The sequence below is a fragment of the Macrotis lagotis genome, chromosome 4 (genome assembly GCF_037893015.1).
Source record: "Macrotis lagotis isolate mMagLag1 chromosome 4, bilby.v1.9.chrom.fasta, whole genome shotgun sequence".
Taxonomy (NCBI): Eukaryota; Metazoa; Chordata; class Mammalia; order Peramelemorphia; family Peramelidae; genus Macrotis; species Macrotis lagotis.
This window is the reverse complement of record NC_133661.1, coordinates 219634364-219651624: the sequence shown is the minus strand read 5'-3', so window position 1 is coordinate 219651624 and position 17261 is coordinate 219634364. Positions and strand designations below refer to the sequence as shown.

Below are 17261 nucleotides of genomic sequence, written 5' to 3'. Positions count from 1 at the left end.
AAATACCTTTCAGATGCTAGCTATACATTCATTTTTATTGTGATACTAACAAACATTCAGGTCAAAATGAAAATCACTCAAACTCAAACTTTAAGGAATTATGGGTCATATAATCTGTCTACTTACATTGAATTTGATTCTGAAAAAATTTTAAAGCATTTTTGCAATTAAAAACAGATAAATAGAATCTGAGACCAAGAAAAGACCTTAGAAATTAATCATTTTGCCACCCAACAGGGATAAATTAGGAAGTAATTCATTCAAAGTCATATGGTTAGAAAGAAGCATGGCATCACCATCACTATCACCATCATCAACATCCTCCTCACCATCATCATCATAATAGTTATATTGTCACAATAACCCAGTGGGAAAAGAGCTATTTTTATACTTATTTTACACATGAGGAAACTGAAGCTGAAAGAAGATTAGTGCTTCTTTTCCTATACATTAACATACATATTTACTGGTAAGGAAAATGTCTTTAAGGGTTTTCATTCTGATTTTTCTAATTTTTGTCTGCCTCAGTTGCTTTTCTGAGATCCTATCCACTCACCTTGTATTCTTGTTGGAAATATGGTTAGTGCTAATCCCTCCCATTTAGAAAGTCCAGAGTGGTTTGTCCCCTTCCCTAGTCTTCACTGAAGCTTATACTCTGCTCTTTCTGATGTTCAGTGTTTGTCTCCTCAGAGTAGGTAGATAAAAAGACTAAGATATAAAATCTTCCCAGGGCACATTCTTTGAAAAAAATGCCTTGGAAGAATCTACCTAAATCCCTTCACAGTCAACCTTAGGGGACAGTTGACAAAAGAATGGTGAAACCCAGAAAAGTTGGACTGGTAAAGGTCAAGAGTACTCCATAATCTACCTTTCCTTATCTTCCTTTGGGAAGATGATTTTTAAGGTACATGGATTCTTAACCTGGGATTCCATGAATTTACTTATTATTTTGATAAAGGTCAAGAGTACTCCATAATACAAGAACCTCTTGGAATCTCCCTGCAGCAATATTCCAAATGGCTTATCTCACCCTCTGAGGGACTGGCATTAATTACAGAATTATATAACTATACATCTAGAGAGAGTTTGGTGTTGTGGAAGACAGCCACCTCCTATGACTCTTTTACCAGTCTTTCCCAAGATTTACAAGGATATAATCATTCCATTGTTTTAGGGACTTTTCATAAACATTAGAAAACAATTCTCTGTTTTTCATTGAACATTTGCTTTCAATTTTACTTACATTCTAATTTAGAAATTCTCCTTTTTTAAAACAAGGTCAAATCAATCTAACTAATGTCCAAATCATTGAATGATGTTAAATAGTAGTGTCTGAATGATTATAGTGTTTCTTTACCTTCTTAACTGTCTTAACTTTTGGATTAACCATGGAGCAATGGTTCCTTTCTTTTTTGCATGTTTCCTCTTTCTAGATAAACTCACACAGCTGGTATTTACTTAGCTTTCCTTTTATAGCTTCAGAAATATTTAGGCATGTTTACCAAGTGGGAATCTGAAGTTAGTGTATGTATACATACACATTGGCATCTCTCTCTGTCTCTTTTTTCCCACCTCCTTCATTTTCTTCCCTTCTTTCTCTTTTTCCTTCACCCCCTCTTCTTTTCCCCCCTCTTTCTTTTCCTCACTCCTGTAGCTGGTTACCAAAAAAAATTCCTTTAATTTGATACTTGTGGGTGTCTGATTAATAAAGTCAAAAACTTGTGAATCGTTTCATCCCTTTCAATTAGACCTTTCCCTCTGCTGCTACTTTTGGAGGTAATATTCAGTAAGCATGAAAGTTTAAGAAGATGTGATCATGAAATCAGATGCTTGACTAGCTCTACAAACTATTTAGTTTCTATGGAAATAAGACTAAGTAAAACTTTAATTCCCCTATCTGGTTCTAAAAGCTTAAAAATGATTTGTATTAAATTAAGTATAATAGTGAATGCTTCTTATCTTATCTTGATTGTCATTTCATTGTCAACTTTGTTTTGTTCTGCTTTATTAGACCCATCACATAAAATATATAGAATCAGAATCTTTAAAAAAAATTTTATTTTAAGACAAAAAGGTTAAGAGTGATTTGCTCAAGGTCACAGAGCTAGGCAATTATTAAGTATCTGAGACTGGATTTGAACTCAGTTCCTTCTGACTCCACGGCTGGTGCTCTACCCACTGTGCCACCTAGCTGTCCCCTAGAATTGGACTCTTAATCAGTTAAGAGGCACACACATTTATATTTGGTATATAAATTAACATAATAAAAAATTCTCACTTTTCCTCATTTGATAAATATACTACCAGCAGTATTCCTTTTGGGGGATTTTGAGAACAGTACAGGACCTCAGAATAATAGAATTATGATTTCCTTATTGGTATTTTGGTATTTAGCCCTAATATGTAATTGTCAAATATATATATATATATATATATAATTATCAAATATAATTTTCACATTCTTGGCAATTTACTTTTTGGTAAATTCATCATCATGACTTTTTTTTTTTTTTGCAAAGATCTGGTATGGTCCAGTAGCCACCAGGTTTCAGAAGCTATTAATAAGAATGATGTTATCATGCTCTTTTTGTCATGATAAAGAACTATCAAGTAAGGATGTACCCATCTATTGGAGAATCATTGAACAAAATATGGTAAGTAAATGTAGAGGAATACTATTAAACCAAAAGAAATGAAGTAAGGAATGGTTTTGGAGAAATTTGGGGAGATTTATATGGATTTATGCAATGAAGTGAGCAGAACAAGAAGAATAATTTGTATGATAATAACACTTAGTAAAAGAAAACTAGAAAAATTTAACAACTATGACCAATCATGATTCTAGTATGCCAGTATTCTTTTTTAGGTTTGTGCAAGGTAAATGGGGTTAAGTGGCTTGTCCAAGGCCACACAGCTAGGTAACTATTGAGTGTCTGAGACCGGATTTGAACCCAGGTACTCCTGACTCCAGAGCTGGTACTTTATCTACTGTGCCACCTAGCCACCCCTGTAGTATGCCAGTATTAAGTATACTCCCCAACTTCCAACAGAGAATATGATGGAAATTGAGGAATTCATTTATGAATGTGTATTTAAAATGGACTATAATTATTTTGATTTTTTAATTTTTGCTTAGAGGGAAAGAGAGAGAGTGGGGCTATGGGTAGAATTTCCAAAAATAAAAAGAAAGAAGAAAATGGAGGCTCATGGAAGCATTATTTTTATCTCATTAGTGAATATAAGGAGGGCCAGAAGAAATCACTGAGTATAGCTTTGAAATTTTCATACTGTATTTATGATATATTTAAGAAGAAAATCAGGCCATTTCATGTACAATCCTCTTTTGCTATCTATCTATCTATCTATCTATCTATATGTAAATGTAAAATTCGCTTCATATTTGTAAAGTTCAGAATAAAAAAAGAAGAAAAAATGGAAAGCTTCCAAATAAAACCAAAATAAAAAAAATGCAGTCATTGTTTTAACAGCTAGCATTTACATAGTATTTTAAAGATTGAAAAGCACTTTTTTAAGTTATCTCATTTAGTCTTCACAAAAAATGAGATAGGTGCTACCAATATTACTGTTTTACAGATTAAAAAACGTTTTAGAGAGATAAAGTTATTTGCACAAATCATACAACTAGTAAGCGTCTTAATCAGGACATGAACCTAAAGATTTTCTGACTCCATGCCCAATACTTAACCATTTTGTCATCCTGCTGAACCTGGATGACCTAGTGATTCAATAGCATCTCTGCCTAAGTCCTTTTTAAAAGATTGTGTCTAAAACAATTCTGAACTTTTCAGTATAACTGCTGATAATTCTACTCCTTGGGTATGCACATTAACACGAGTATATAAGTAAAATCATCTAGATCATTTTAGCCAGATTCCATAGAGGTTCAGAGTTCTGCCACATAGAAATCTTGCTTAATTCTTTTGTTCTCTCTCCTGAGGATTGTAAGTGGCCTAGAAGCCTGGGAGAGGAATACTTTTTTGATTACAACCCATCTAAGAGTGTGAGAGCAGGTGATACCCTTATTAGAAACATTGCATAATGCCTACTTTTATCTTTCAAGCTAGATACTATTAGGAGTAACAGCTGTAATGTAAGTAAGAAAACAATAGTAGAGATGTTCAACAATTCACAAGAGATAAAAATCCAAGAAAAGATCCAGCAATAAAACTCAAGATCTGAAATGTAGGAAGTGTTTGATTCAACAATCCAATGCATTTATTTAGCACTTACTAGGTTCAAAATATTGTGCTATGTTCTGGGGTCATAGAGATAAAATGAAAACTGTTACTTCAAAGAGATTACATTTAACTTGGTTGTATAGTTAATTAGCAAGATGAATTAGGGTTCTTAACTCCAAAAAGCACATTTGATTTCATATTGTATGTATCACTGAACCTTAGTAGTATGAAGCTCATGTTTAGAATATGGATGTGGAATAAAAATACACCTTAGGCAAAAGGAATAAGATAATTTTAAAGAAGATGAAGAGATAGTATTATGATACTATAACACTGTTAAAACTTTAATTACTATATAATACATAAAACCACATGAATTTTATAGTATTGTATAATATAGTATATATTATATACAGTGATTTTATATATATCATTAAATATCTTATAGAATCTATAGATCTAATTATATATATATAAAATAAACATACATAATATATACTATAATATATATTTTATAATAATATACATATTTTAAGATGATGTATTTTTATATAAGGGAACCCAGAAATTTAAAGGGAAATGGTAGAGAGGATTTAGTAGAAGATCAATGGAGGGAAAGAGAGAAACAATATTTTTTATGAGAATATACTGCAGACCACATGAATAGAAAGAAAAAATAGAAAACAAATCACAGGCTTGGAACAGAGGTATAATATAGTTGTGAAAGAAGACTTCAGTTATCTGGACATTTACTGGATCTCTGCCTAAAGCAGAGAAGTGAATAAATTCTTGATTTAACAATAACTTCATTCTTCAAACAGAAGAGAAAACAACTAGGGCAACTATTTTTTTCCTGGATCTAATTCTCACCAGCAGGAGGACCTTATTGCTGAGATGGAAATAATGGGACCATCAGAGGTAAATAAACACTCCAATATTGAAATTTTTTAACCAAGAATAATAGAAAAGAAACACAAAAAGATGTACCCTAAATTTAGGGGGGAAAGCATTTCAAAGATTGGGAAAAAGGATAAATAAGATTCATATGGTCTAAAATACTACGGGGGGGGGGGCGGAGATTTCAACCAAAAAGACAGAAATCTTTCAAATATGAAAATTGGAAGAGAAACATTCTGTTGAAGAGTAACAGATATTGTTTAAGCAGACTGATGAGGGGGATGAATACATAATGAGCCAAAGCCCTCTAGTAATAATTTCACAATGTGAAAGCTTCGGATGGATTGAGCTTAAAGGCATAGGCCAAAAAACAACAGGTTCTAAAACCCTGAATTGGGGGGGGGGGAAATGGATAATATAAGAAAGACAGGGAGAATGGGAAGTTGATGAAGAGAAAGCAGAATGACTTAAATTAAATATTATTTTGTATTCTAGGCCAAGATGAATGAATATTGGACTAGGAAGATTGAACTAATAATAGTCAATGGGTTACTGAAATCCAAAATAATTAAGGAGATGCTAAAAGAGATCTCAACTATGCTCAATCTGTCCCAGTCATCTAGCCCAAGTCTTATACATCATGGAAAAACTGAAAAATGTGATTCTTGACTAAGTAACTCTCTCTCTCTCTCTCTCTCTCTCGTCTCTCTCTGTCTCTCTGTCCTGTCTCTGTTTCTCTGTCTCTGTCTCTCCCCTCCTTCTTCTCTCTCTTTTTGAAATATGCATACACATTTTTCATAACTAGCTGTCTATCTACCAATTAATTTTTAAAAATATATCTTTTAGAACTTTGAGTTTCAATTTTTTTCATCCCTCCTTCCTCTACCCCTTGAGAAGGCAAGCAATATGATATTGATTATACAAATGATTACTGAAAAGTCGAAGAATGGGGAAAAATCTCTCATGTAACTTTCATTCCAGTAAAACTTGTTTGCCAACTATTCCTCATAAACAATTTTCCTTCTTCCGTATATCTCTACTTTTATAAAGGTGATTCTCTGGGTCTAGAATATGTGCCTACCTCACCTTTACCTTATAGAGAACCAAGGTACTCTTAAAGAACAGATCAGGTTCATCTTCTATACCTTAGTAGTAAGAACTATTTCCCACTTGAAATTACTTCATATTTAATTCTCTTCATATCTTTCTCTCCAATAGGATGAAGATCCTGAAGACAGGGACTATTATTTATTTTCTCTTTGTGATGCCAGCACTCGGGACAGGTCCTGGTATATAAGCACTTATTAACCACTTGGAATAATAATATAATGGAATGGATATTCATGCTAACCTAGTTGTTACTAACTATAGTTAAATTAGTTAAATATTTTAGAGATTTGGTACCCCATCATTTGGATTCCTACATTTGCAGTCTCAGATTCAATGCTCAGTCTTCTTCATCTCATATATACAAATTGTTACCTAATCTTGCTAACATTTTAGTTCAGGTCCTGATGAAAGCATTGCAATAGTTTCTTTAATAATCTCCCTGTCTCAAATCTCTTTTTTTATTCCAGTCCATCCTAAAGACAAAGATGAAAAATCACTCGGCTGCTTAACATACTCCAGTGGCAAAACCAAATGTTAGAAAACTCTAAATTGCTCTTAAAAGAGAGTTGCAAATCAAAATAATCTGAAAGTTTGACTGCACTCATAGCAAATTGACAAAGATGATAAAAGAAGGAAATAATCAGTGTTGGAAAGGTAGTGTGATGACAGGTACACATTGCTGGAAGAACAATGAATAGGAACAATCATTCTGAAAAAGCAGTTTGAAGTTATGAAATGAAATTGAAAAAAACTCCATACTTTTTGATATAGGGAGTCCACTGATAAGAATTGTGAAGAAATATTTAATTGCAACATTTTTTGTTGTAGCAGAAAACTGAAAATAAGGGAGATGTTCACCAATTATGTAATAGCTATATAAATTGTGGTACATAATTATAATGAAATATTACTGTGTTATAAGAAACAATGATCATGATGAATATGGAGAAACATAGAAGGACACATATATTGACTCAGATTGAAGTAAGCAGCCAAGAAAACAATATACACAATAATATGATCAATTTACATGGAAAGAACAACTGCAAAACAATAAATAATAAAATTCTGAAAATTTATGAATAAGTATCTTTGCCCTCACTGTCTGGCAGTTGATTGTATTACATTTCACCCTCTCCCAGGTTTCTCTAATATATTTAAGGAGGTTTAGTGGCTCTCTGCCATTGGTGTCATTCCCAAGCAACCTATTCTTCCCCTCACCAACTCAAATTAGGACACATCTTCATCTTCCCTGGATACTTTGGGGAAGCTAGTGTCTGGCCCAGTCTGGCAATTTTTAAAGATGCAACATATTCCAACTCTTGACTTAGTGAAAAAAGGCTACTTTTATTCATTTGTGGTGACCTGAACATGCAAAAAACCTCAAAGCTGTCTTTAAAAAATCATATGGTTATGCTGAAATTTTTCTCTTATTTCTCTCCTTAATGGAATTGATATTCATGCTATCCTAGTTGTTACTAACTATAGTTAAATTACTTAAATATTTTGGAGATTTGGTACCCATCATTTAGATTCCTACATTTGCAGTCTCAGATTCAATGCTCAGTCTCCTTTATCATTCTAGTTCAGGTCCTTGTGCCCTGATGAAAACATTGAAATAATGTCTTTAATATTCTCCCTGTTTCTTGTGTGGCCTTGGGCAAGCCACTTAACCCCATTTGCCTTGCAAAATAAAACTAAAAAAATAATAAAAATTAATAATCTCCCTGTCTCAAATCTCTTCTTTTTTTTGCCAGTCCATCCTAAAGACAAAGATGAAAATCACTAGGCTGCTTAATATACTCCAGTGGCAACCAAATGTTAGAAAACTCTAAATTTCTCTTAAAAGAGAGATGCAAATCAAAATAATCTGAAAGTTTGACTGCACTCATAGCAAATTGACAAAGATGACAAAAGAAGGAAATAATCAATGTTGGAAAGATAGTGTGATGACAGGTACACATTGCTGGAAGAACAATGAATAGGCACAACCCAGAAAGATATATTTCTCTGCGAGAAAGAAAGGGAAGATATATGGAGAAATGTAAACAATTAACACTGACTACTTCTAGTGTGAAATGTAAACTCATGTTTCAACCTTTAAAAAAAAATCTGAGTCTTATCTGTACTGCTAGTGTATTTCTACATTACTGTCCTTCAAATTGTCTTTGATACAGTCAAATTGGGTACTTTTCTGTTTTTCAGATGTTTTCCTATATCTTTTGTTTCTATATCTTTGCATAGGCTATTCCCCACACCCAGAATGCATTTCTTCCTTTCTTTTGCCTCATAGATGCTTAATTTCCTCAAAATTCTGAACATCCTTAGCATTTTCTTCTACAAGGGCTATGCTTGCAAAAATCATCTCTAATATTCTTTCCATCCTTTCTTGACCCCTCTAGTCATAAATTCCCCCATAATTACTCTATATTTTAATTTTAAATTTAAATTCTATATATTTATATATGTATATGTTGCCTTACCTGATAGAATGTTAACTCTTTGAAGGTAAACACATTTTAATTTTTGCCCATCATCCAACACAGTGATGGGCATATAACCAGTGCTTTAATAAATAGCTGTTAATTGATACTTGATATTTTAATAAGAAAACTGTGCTTATGTGGCAACATGGATTCCAAGATTTTTAAAATCAACAGTATCACACATCTGCTACCAATTATAGGTAGAAATAGACTTTTATATGACTGGCCATCCCCCTAGTCTCAGCCTCAAGTTAGTTCATGTCTCCTCCAAATGGACTATCAAATGATAAATCCAAATAGCTCCAAGGAGACCTGCAGGTCTATGATCCTCTATGTGGCTATGAACTACAGATTAAAGTGCTTCAGAGTAGTCCTTGATACAAACATTCCAAACATACCCTGCGGAGCCATTACATTCTATTATGTCTATAATCTGAGGATTTAAGGCATTGATGATGGTCCAGTGAATGACCTTGAACATACTACACACTTGAGAATCCTCTTATGTCCAGTGTTGCATTTCAATATTTTCTTTTCTTTTCCTTTAAATGACATTGTATTTTATAGAAACTGTTTCTTTAAAGTCTATAAGTTGTCCTTCTTCTTTACTATTAATCAATCAAGCAATAAGCAATTATTAAACTATCTATTTTTATTCTAGGCACTGTGATAGGTGCTGGGATATAAACATAAAAATTAAATCACTCTTTCCCTCAAGCAGCTTTCATTTTCTGAGGGAATAACAGGAAAAATCAGAACTACATTTATAATGCAAAAGGAATAAAAAAAATATAGTTTTGTGAGAAAAGTCAGAATCAGTTTAGAGGTGGAATCAGGAAAAGCTTTCTGGGTGGCAATTTATTAACATTTTTAAAATATGTTTTTTTTACTCATCCTGTTTCCAGGAATTTCCCCCCTTCCCCTCCCCGGCCCTGGCCAGATCTGCAATTTCAAAAATTGTTGTAAGCTCCCATTGTAGACAAAACATCCAATGATGCAGGTCAGCAAACCTTCTCTAATTTATCATCTTAGAGTTAGCTGGTTCACAGAGAAATTGTGATTTGTCTATGGTCCCATTGATCATGTCAGAGTCATGCAAATGTCAGAGACATATCTAGAACCCATATTTTCCTTATACCAGGAGTGATTATCTATACTCTATCCTCTCAGTGATTATTTGCTCCTTTTTTTTCTTTTCACAAATTGTTTTCCTTTTTAGTTACTATAAGCATATCAGTATCAAAAATATCAGGAAGGCTTTGGATTTTGTGTAGGGCACATCTATAAGTCTATACTTACCTAGACAAAGTAGTAATCTACTTTTCTCTACCTTTTCTTTCTTTTTTCCCCCCCTAGAAAAAAATTTAAATTATGCTATACCATTTAATAATGGATTGTCCTTTGTAATGGATTCTATTTCCATTTTGTCAAACCCCATTTCTCAAAGAAGCATGGGCAGACAATATGATCACTTTGAGCCTTCAGGACAATTTAACCTGTGTTTTTTTGCCTGCAATCAAATAACCAGTTTAGACTGGGGCCCTCCCCAAGAGAGAGTTCTTCTCTCTTTGCCTCTCCTTGTCAAAATTAGATGTGGTTTGGTTTCCTCAAGGAAAGGCTGATTGGGTGATCTTGATTGAAATGAATCTGATTTTCAAGTTAAGTTTGCTAAGAGGCAGTTGAGGTCAAAATAGAGTCAAAATTATTTAATTATCTGAGAAAGACATGATCAACCACACCTGAAGATCAACTCACTTTTCCTAGTTACAAATAATTATAAGATTTATTAATTCCCCTTCACTCCTTTTAGGTCTCAATAAAAATGGCTTTTTACCCGCCCCTCAGAGTCCCTGACTTTGTTGAGGCAACTGTTAACTTGCCCAGAAAACTTGCCTAAAGTGTCATTTTACTGGCTACATTTTTTTCTTTTCGTCCTATCTTATCAAAACTACAAGTGAATGCCTTTCCCACTCTTATTCCACAGCAGTTATGTTTGATTTGTTCTGTTTCTAACTTTGACTAAGGTAAGCTGATGGCCCCCTCAATTGGGAGGGGGGAAATCATATTATTGGTGCCGGGTTTAGTTCAAAATTCTGAACATCTTTAGCCCTACTGAAACAACATCCATAAATTTTGCCTTCTCCAGTAGCAGAGATTATAGGACCACCTGACCCCACTTATATTGGTTCTCAGTCTCACCTGAATCATTGTAAAAGCCTCTTAATAGATGCCTTAATTCCAGTCTCTTTCTTTTTTTCCCCTCTGGCTTTATCTTATTTATATGTTGAACTGAACATGTCATGCTCTGTTCAAAAAACCCTTCAGTGATTCCATATTCTCTAGTCAATAAACTCAAACTTCAATTCTATTCCAACCCTCTCCCAATTCAAGCCTTCCCTAGCTTTTCAGTATTATCTAAAAGTAAAAACAAACAACCAAAAAGCAATAATCTCTGTCCCAGGCACCAGCTTTATGCCTTCCTCTACCCCCATCCCCATGTCCTATATGGGAATGCTATCCAAACCTGCAGAGAGAGATAAGATATCAAAAGATTCCAGGAGTACATATCCCAATTTATCTTCATGGTCCAGTTCAAATATCATCTCATCCAGGAAGTCTTCACTGATTCTTTTACCAGTTCAGAAATATTTTTTCCTTTGTCTGATATCGTATAGTTCTTTGTAGTTCTGTTTTGTTATTATTATATTATATTCTGCATTATATTTATTATAAAGTATATTTTTATTTCATCTCCAATGTTTTTCTGTGAGTTACATGAATAAAGGCATCATGTCTTAGCATCTTTGTAGCTCCAGGTGTTTGCAATCAGTAGGTGTTAAATAAAAGATTATTGATTTTTTTAATGGGAAAAAGACTGATACAGTGTCACAACAAGTTAAACATTGCCCTTTAAGTCAGTTAGAGATCTATCTGAATACTTTCTTAGGTGAGGAGAGGATAGGGTCATAAAAACTCCTACTGTGCTTACAGTAATTCTGGGAGATTAGGAAATAACTCTTAAGAACACAGACCCTAAATGTAGGAGGAAGAATATAGAGGAAATTGCTGAAATCCTTTGGGGAGTCATAGGCCATTTTTCATTGTTGAACAAATAACATTGAGTATATCAATCAGTGTTGTCTCAAATTGACTGAACAGATGTTTACCTGACCAACTTTAAATCAGTTTATCTGTGTGTGCTTGCTCATATGTGCTGGTGCCCCAGGATGAAATAGATTCCAGGATCAAGATACATTTCTACTCTGAATTGCCAATATTCCATATCAAGCTAATCCATAAAAAATTTAAGTATATACTCACAGTAACATATAGTATTGTATACTAGTAGGGCACAGGAATAAGGAAAGTGAGGGCCAGAGAAAACAGAGGAGACCTGGGGAGGAGATATCGTTTTTGTGCAGACATTTAATGACTTTGCTGTTTTTGTGCTTATTTTTTTTAATGTTAAAGAACATTCCAGATTAATTAGTAGTAGTCACCAGCCTTCTCTTCTTGGCTATTGTATTTTTGAGAGCTGACTTCTGACCATTTCAGAGAATTGGTGCCCCAAAAGTCATTACTGTGCTATTGTTCCCTTCTATTTTCTTTTTTTTTGCACATTGTAATTATTGATAACAGTAATTGCTCACAAAACTTCAATCCCTTCTCTTTATCTTTTCATATATTTCAAATGCCCATTCTGTGTTTTACAATTATCAAACAGGATCCTAGTTTATTGCAGATCATCACCACTGTTATCTTTTGCATCACTTTACATCAAATTAGAACAAGTTGTAGACATCTACTTTATTGCTTGAGGGTGGAGGTAAATGGGAGTTCCCATGTTAATTCTTTAAAAGCCATGGTATTATGTATCTTTTTGGAGTCAAAGTAATTTTGGGTTGCATCCATTTCTTCCTTTGGCAATCAAATGTCCCATCATTGCAAATTGATAGTGGAGAAATTGACCTTTATTATTGTCTTTCTATCCCCCTTAACTCAGAGGGATTTATAGCATTATGTTTTGCTTCCACATTCACTATTAATGGGAACTATAAAAAGAATCACTGAATTTCATATATCCTTTTTATATTCTGGATGGCTTTGACTTTATTTACCAACTGAACTTTAAGATTTCAAGATTTCTCTCTTGCACAAGTCAGGAAATATTTCCCATAACCAAACCCTCTTCCTTCTGCAAGATTCATATTTCGCAATATACTGTCAAAATAATTAAATGCCTGGTATAAATTTGGGCACTTAAAATGACAAAACCATTGCATGTAGAATAATGGAAGAAACAAAAAAGATGAAAAAAGCTACAAGGTAATTCAAACTGCTTCATCTGTAAATAATGAGAATTTAATGAGGCTGATATTCAAAAATCTCTCATTTCTTAGTGCATAAAACATTCATTTTTCATATTAATTGTCTTCCTGGTTGCATTCTTAGGACAGTATTCAGAGAGAAAAGGTTATAGTCTTCAGTACAGAAAATGCAAGCTTTGGAGGCACAGTTGAAAAGTTTCTAGAAGCTTTTTTTTTAAATTGGGGAAATTTTCATGTTTGTTAACCTGGATTGCAGTTAAGGAATTCACTGTGGCCTGGAGAAGTCACTGTGAGAAACAATATTATTGATCTCTAAACCTGCCTCTATTATTATAACAAAGAAATCAAATTTCTGAAAATACTAATGACTGTAGAATGGGAAATTGAGTTTTAAGTAGGCAATATTCTGAAAATGTTGGTGAAGCAACACTCTATGTCCCTAATAGATAAATCCATGTGAAAATCTATGGATCAAGGGTGGCTAGGTGGCATAGTGGATAAAGCACCAGCCCTGGAGTCAGGAGTACCTGGGTTCAAATCCGGTCTCAGACACTTAATAATTACCTAGCTGTGTAGCCTTGGGCAAGCCACTTAACCCCCTTTGCCTTTCAAAAGCCTAAAAAACAAGATCTATGGATCTACACATCTCAACATAGTGAAGGTATTTTGGTAAAAATAAGAGAATAGGGGAAAAGGGTAATGCTTTGTGGATATACTATAGCCTATGGTGTCAGAGAGAGAGAGAGAGAGAGAGAGAGAGAGAGAGAGAGAGAGAGAGAGAATATGGATAATGATTTCTTGGAATTAACTGTTTGCTCAAATTTCATATAATGAAATACAATTTTTAAAAAAGACTGTACAAATTATAGAAATTCTAGAACCTGATTTCAATAAAGCATTTTAAAAAACTTTTGTCTTTTGTATTTCAAGGCAAATTTAACTACAGAAAATGATATACATGATAGCAACAGATAGAGTGTTTGGGCCTGGAGACTGACTGTCCTCAGACATTGACCAGTTGTATTACTCTGAACAAGGCACAAAACCTTTATCTGCTCATCTACAAAATGAGAATAATAACCTTTACTTCCCAGGAGATACTATTTGCAAATCTTCAGGTGATTTATAAATACTAGTGATTATGATGATGATGATGATAATGATTCTGATGGTCATGGTGGTGGTGGTAGTAATGATAGTATAGATAGACTGTTCCCAAACCATGTAATTAACATACCAAAAGAATATGCTTTTTATTACTATTTTATTTGTTTTCCAATTATATACAATAGTAGCTTCTACCTATCATTTTTTGTAAGGTTTTGAATTTTACCTATCTTTTTTTTATCTATCATTTTGAAGGAAGTCTGATAATCTTTACATTGTTTCCATGCTATTCATTGATTGAAATTGAATGTATTGTGAGAGAAATCATATCCTTGAGGAGAAAATAAAAAAAAAATAGAGACAGCAAAAATATGTACTTCATAAGACACTTTAAAAAAAATCGAAGGGAGGAACCAAGATGGCAGCAGGAGTACAGAGGTGGTCTCTCTAAAATATTTTAAATACCTTAAAATTATGACTCTAACTAAATTTTCCAGAGACAGAACCCACAGGAAGATCTAGTGAGGTAATTCTCCATCTTAAGGTAGCCTGGAAAATACTGGGAGGACTCTGCTCTGCAGGGTTGGAGGGGCAGCAGCAGGAGTGAAGGAGCTTCAGCCCTCTGGAAAGAACCCCAGGGTACCTGGGAGCCCTGACTCCCAGCGGCAAAAGCAGTTTTCTGACCTGCACCCCAGGGAACACCAAGCACAACTTGGAACATCAGAAGGGAGACCTCTACCAGAGCAAGCTCAAAACCCAGGCCCTCAACACAGCCCAGATTCCAGGAAAAGGAAGCAGGCCTGTGGAGTTGCCCAGCAGCCAAGCCCTGAATGCTCAGCTCATGGAAGGTAAGGGAGTGGAGGGAGACTGCTGAGGTCTGTCCTCTGTCCCTGGGACAGGACTCTGGAGATTTAATGATATTCAGACCCTGGTCTCAGTTTGGCCCCTTCATAGAGTGGGTACTCCCCTCTCAGAGCCCCAGGGAAGAGATGTGTGCTAGTGGTCATTCAATAGACCAAAAGAGCAGTCAGAACTTCACATGCTGAGGTCCTTGCAAGGGTGTCCCAGTAACACTCAAAAGCTCAGAAAGCACCCAAACCAGGCACAGACTGGGGAAATGAGTAAACAGAAAAAAAAAGGAACCTGACCATGGACAATTACTTTGGTCACATGAAAGATCAAAATACTCAGTCTGAAGATGAGAAATCCCAAGCTTCTACAGCTAAAGACTCCAAGAAATATAGAAGTTGGTCTCAGGCTATGATAGAGCTCAAAAAAGATTTTGAAAATCAAATAAGGGAGATAGAAAAATTGGGAAAAGAAATGAGAGAGATGCAAGGAAAACATGAAAATGAAGTCAGCATCTTAATCAAGGAGATCTCCCAAAAATGCTGAAGTAAATAATATATTAAAAACCAGCTTAGGTCAAATGGATAAAATAGTTCAAAAAGTTATTGAGGAGAAGAATGCTTTAAAAAGAATTGGAGGGGTGGCTAGGTGGTGTAGTGGACAGAGCACCGGCCCTGGAGTCAGCAGGACCTGTGTGGCCTTGGGCAAGCCACTTAACCCCACTGCCTTGCAAAAAAAAAGCAGAATTGGTCAGATGGAAAAGGAGATAAGAAAGCTCTCTGAGGAAAATAAATCCTTCAGATGCAGAATGAAACTAAAGGAAGCTGATGCATTTGTGAGAACTCAAGACACAATAATTCAGCACCAAAAGAATGAAAAACTGGAAAAAAATGTGAAGTATCTTATTAAAAAACCCCAAGTGTTCTGGAAAACAGATCTAGAAAAGATAATTTAAAAATTTTTTGGGCTACCTGAAAGTCATGATCAGAAAAAGTGCCTTGACCTCATTTTAAAAGAATTTCTATAGGAAAATTGCCCTGATATCCTAGAAACAGAGGGTAAAATATAAATTGAGAGAATCCACCTATCTCATCCAGAAAGAGATCCACAAAAAAACAACCCCCAAGAATATTATAAGCAAGTTCTAGAATTCTCAAGTCAAAGAGAAAATATTACAAGCAGCCAGAAGAACACAATTCAAATATCATGGAGCTGCAGTTAGGATTACCCAGGATTTATCAGCTTCTACATTAAAGGCTTGTAGGGTTTGGAATATATTATTCTGGAAGTCAAAAGAGCATGGAATACAACTAAGAATCAACTATCCAGCTAACCTGACTCCTCTTCCAGGGGAAAAAATGGACTTTCAATGAAACAGGGGAATTTCATATGTTCCTGTTGAAATTGCCAGAGCAGAACAGAAAGTTTGATCTTCAAGTACAGGACTCAGGTGAAGCATAGAGAGGGTGGATGAGAAGGGTAAATTATGAGGGACTTAATGATGATGAACTGTGTGTATTCTTACATGGAAGATAATACTAATAATACTCATATGAACCTTCTCATTTAATAGAGAAGGTAGAAGGAGCTTTTATAGATGAGGCACAAGAGAGATGAATTTGAAGATGTAATGTGTGGTAAAAATGGAGTCAGTGGGTGAAAGGAAAATGTGCTGAAAGTAAAAGAAAGGAGAGGTAGAATAGGCTACGATATTTCATCTAAAAATATTTCAAATAGTTTTTGCAAAGATATGGAAGGGGGAAGATGAGGGGGAATGAGGGAACCTTCACTCTCATCAGAAGTGGCTCAGAGAGGAAACAGCATACACATTCAATGGGGTATAGACATCTAGAAGAAAAAGGAGAGAAAGGGATGGGGGAGGGGAGGGGGATTGGGTGTTAGAGAAGAAGGTAGGTCATAGGAGAGAATAGTCAGCTATAAAACATTTTCTTTTTTACTTTTTTGAGGTGGTGGGATTGGGTGGCCTGTCCAGGACCATAGGTCTGGGTCTCTGGGGTAGGATGTAGTCTTGGAGCCTCTTGCTTCCAGAGCTGGTGCTCTGTCCACTGTGCCACTTGGCTGCCCCACAACACATTTTTGAAGAGGGACAGAGTGAAAGGAGAGAGAAAATATAATAGATGGTAGTGTGGAGGAATGGATGGAGGCAATTACAATCAGCAACAGAAATTATGGAATAATATGGACATAACTTCTGTGATGGACTTGTGATGAAGAATGTGATCCATCCCCCAAATCTGAAGGTAATAGACTTTGGTTTTTGTTAA

General features: G+C 34.8%; 1 long non-coding RNA gene across 1 annotated transcript; it reads left to right on the top strand.

Annotated features, from left to right (window-relative positions):
* Positions 1-406: 406 nt before the first annotated feature.
* On the top strand, positions 407-7177 carry LOC141520312 (uncharacterized). Its single transcript, XR_012477585.1, has 6 exons — positions 407-469; positions 2520-2654; positions 5021-5117; positions 5592-5754; positions 6315-6379; positions 6674-7177. It is a non-coding gene; the product is annotated as an uncharacterized LOC141520312 (long non-coding RNA).
* The last annotated feature ends 10084 nt before the right edge of the window (positions 7178-17261 follow it).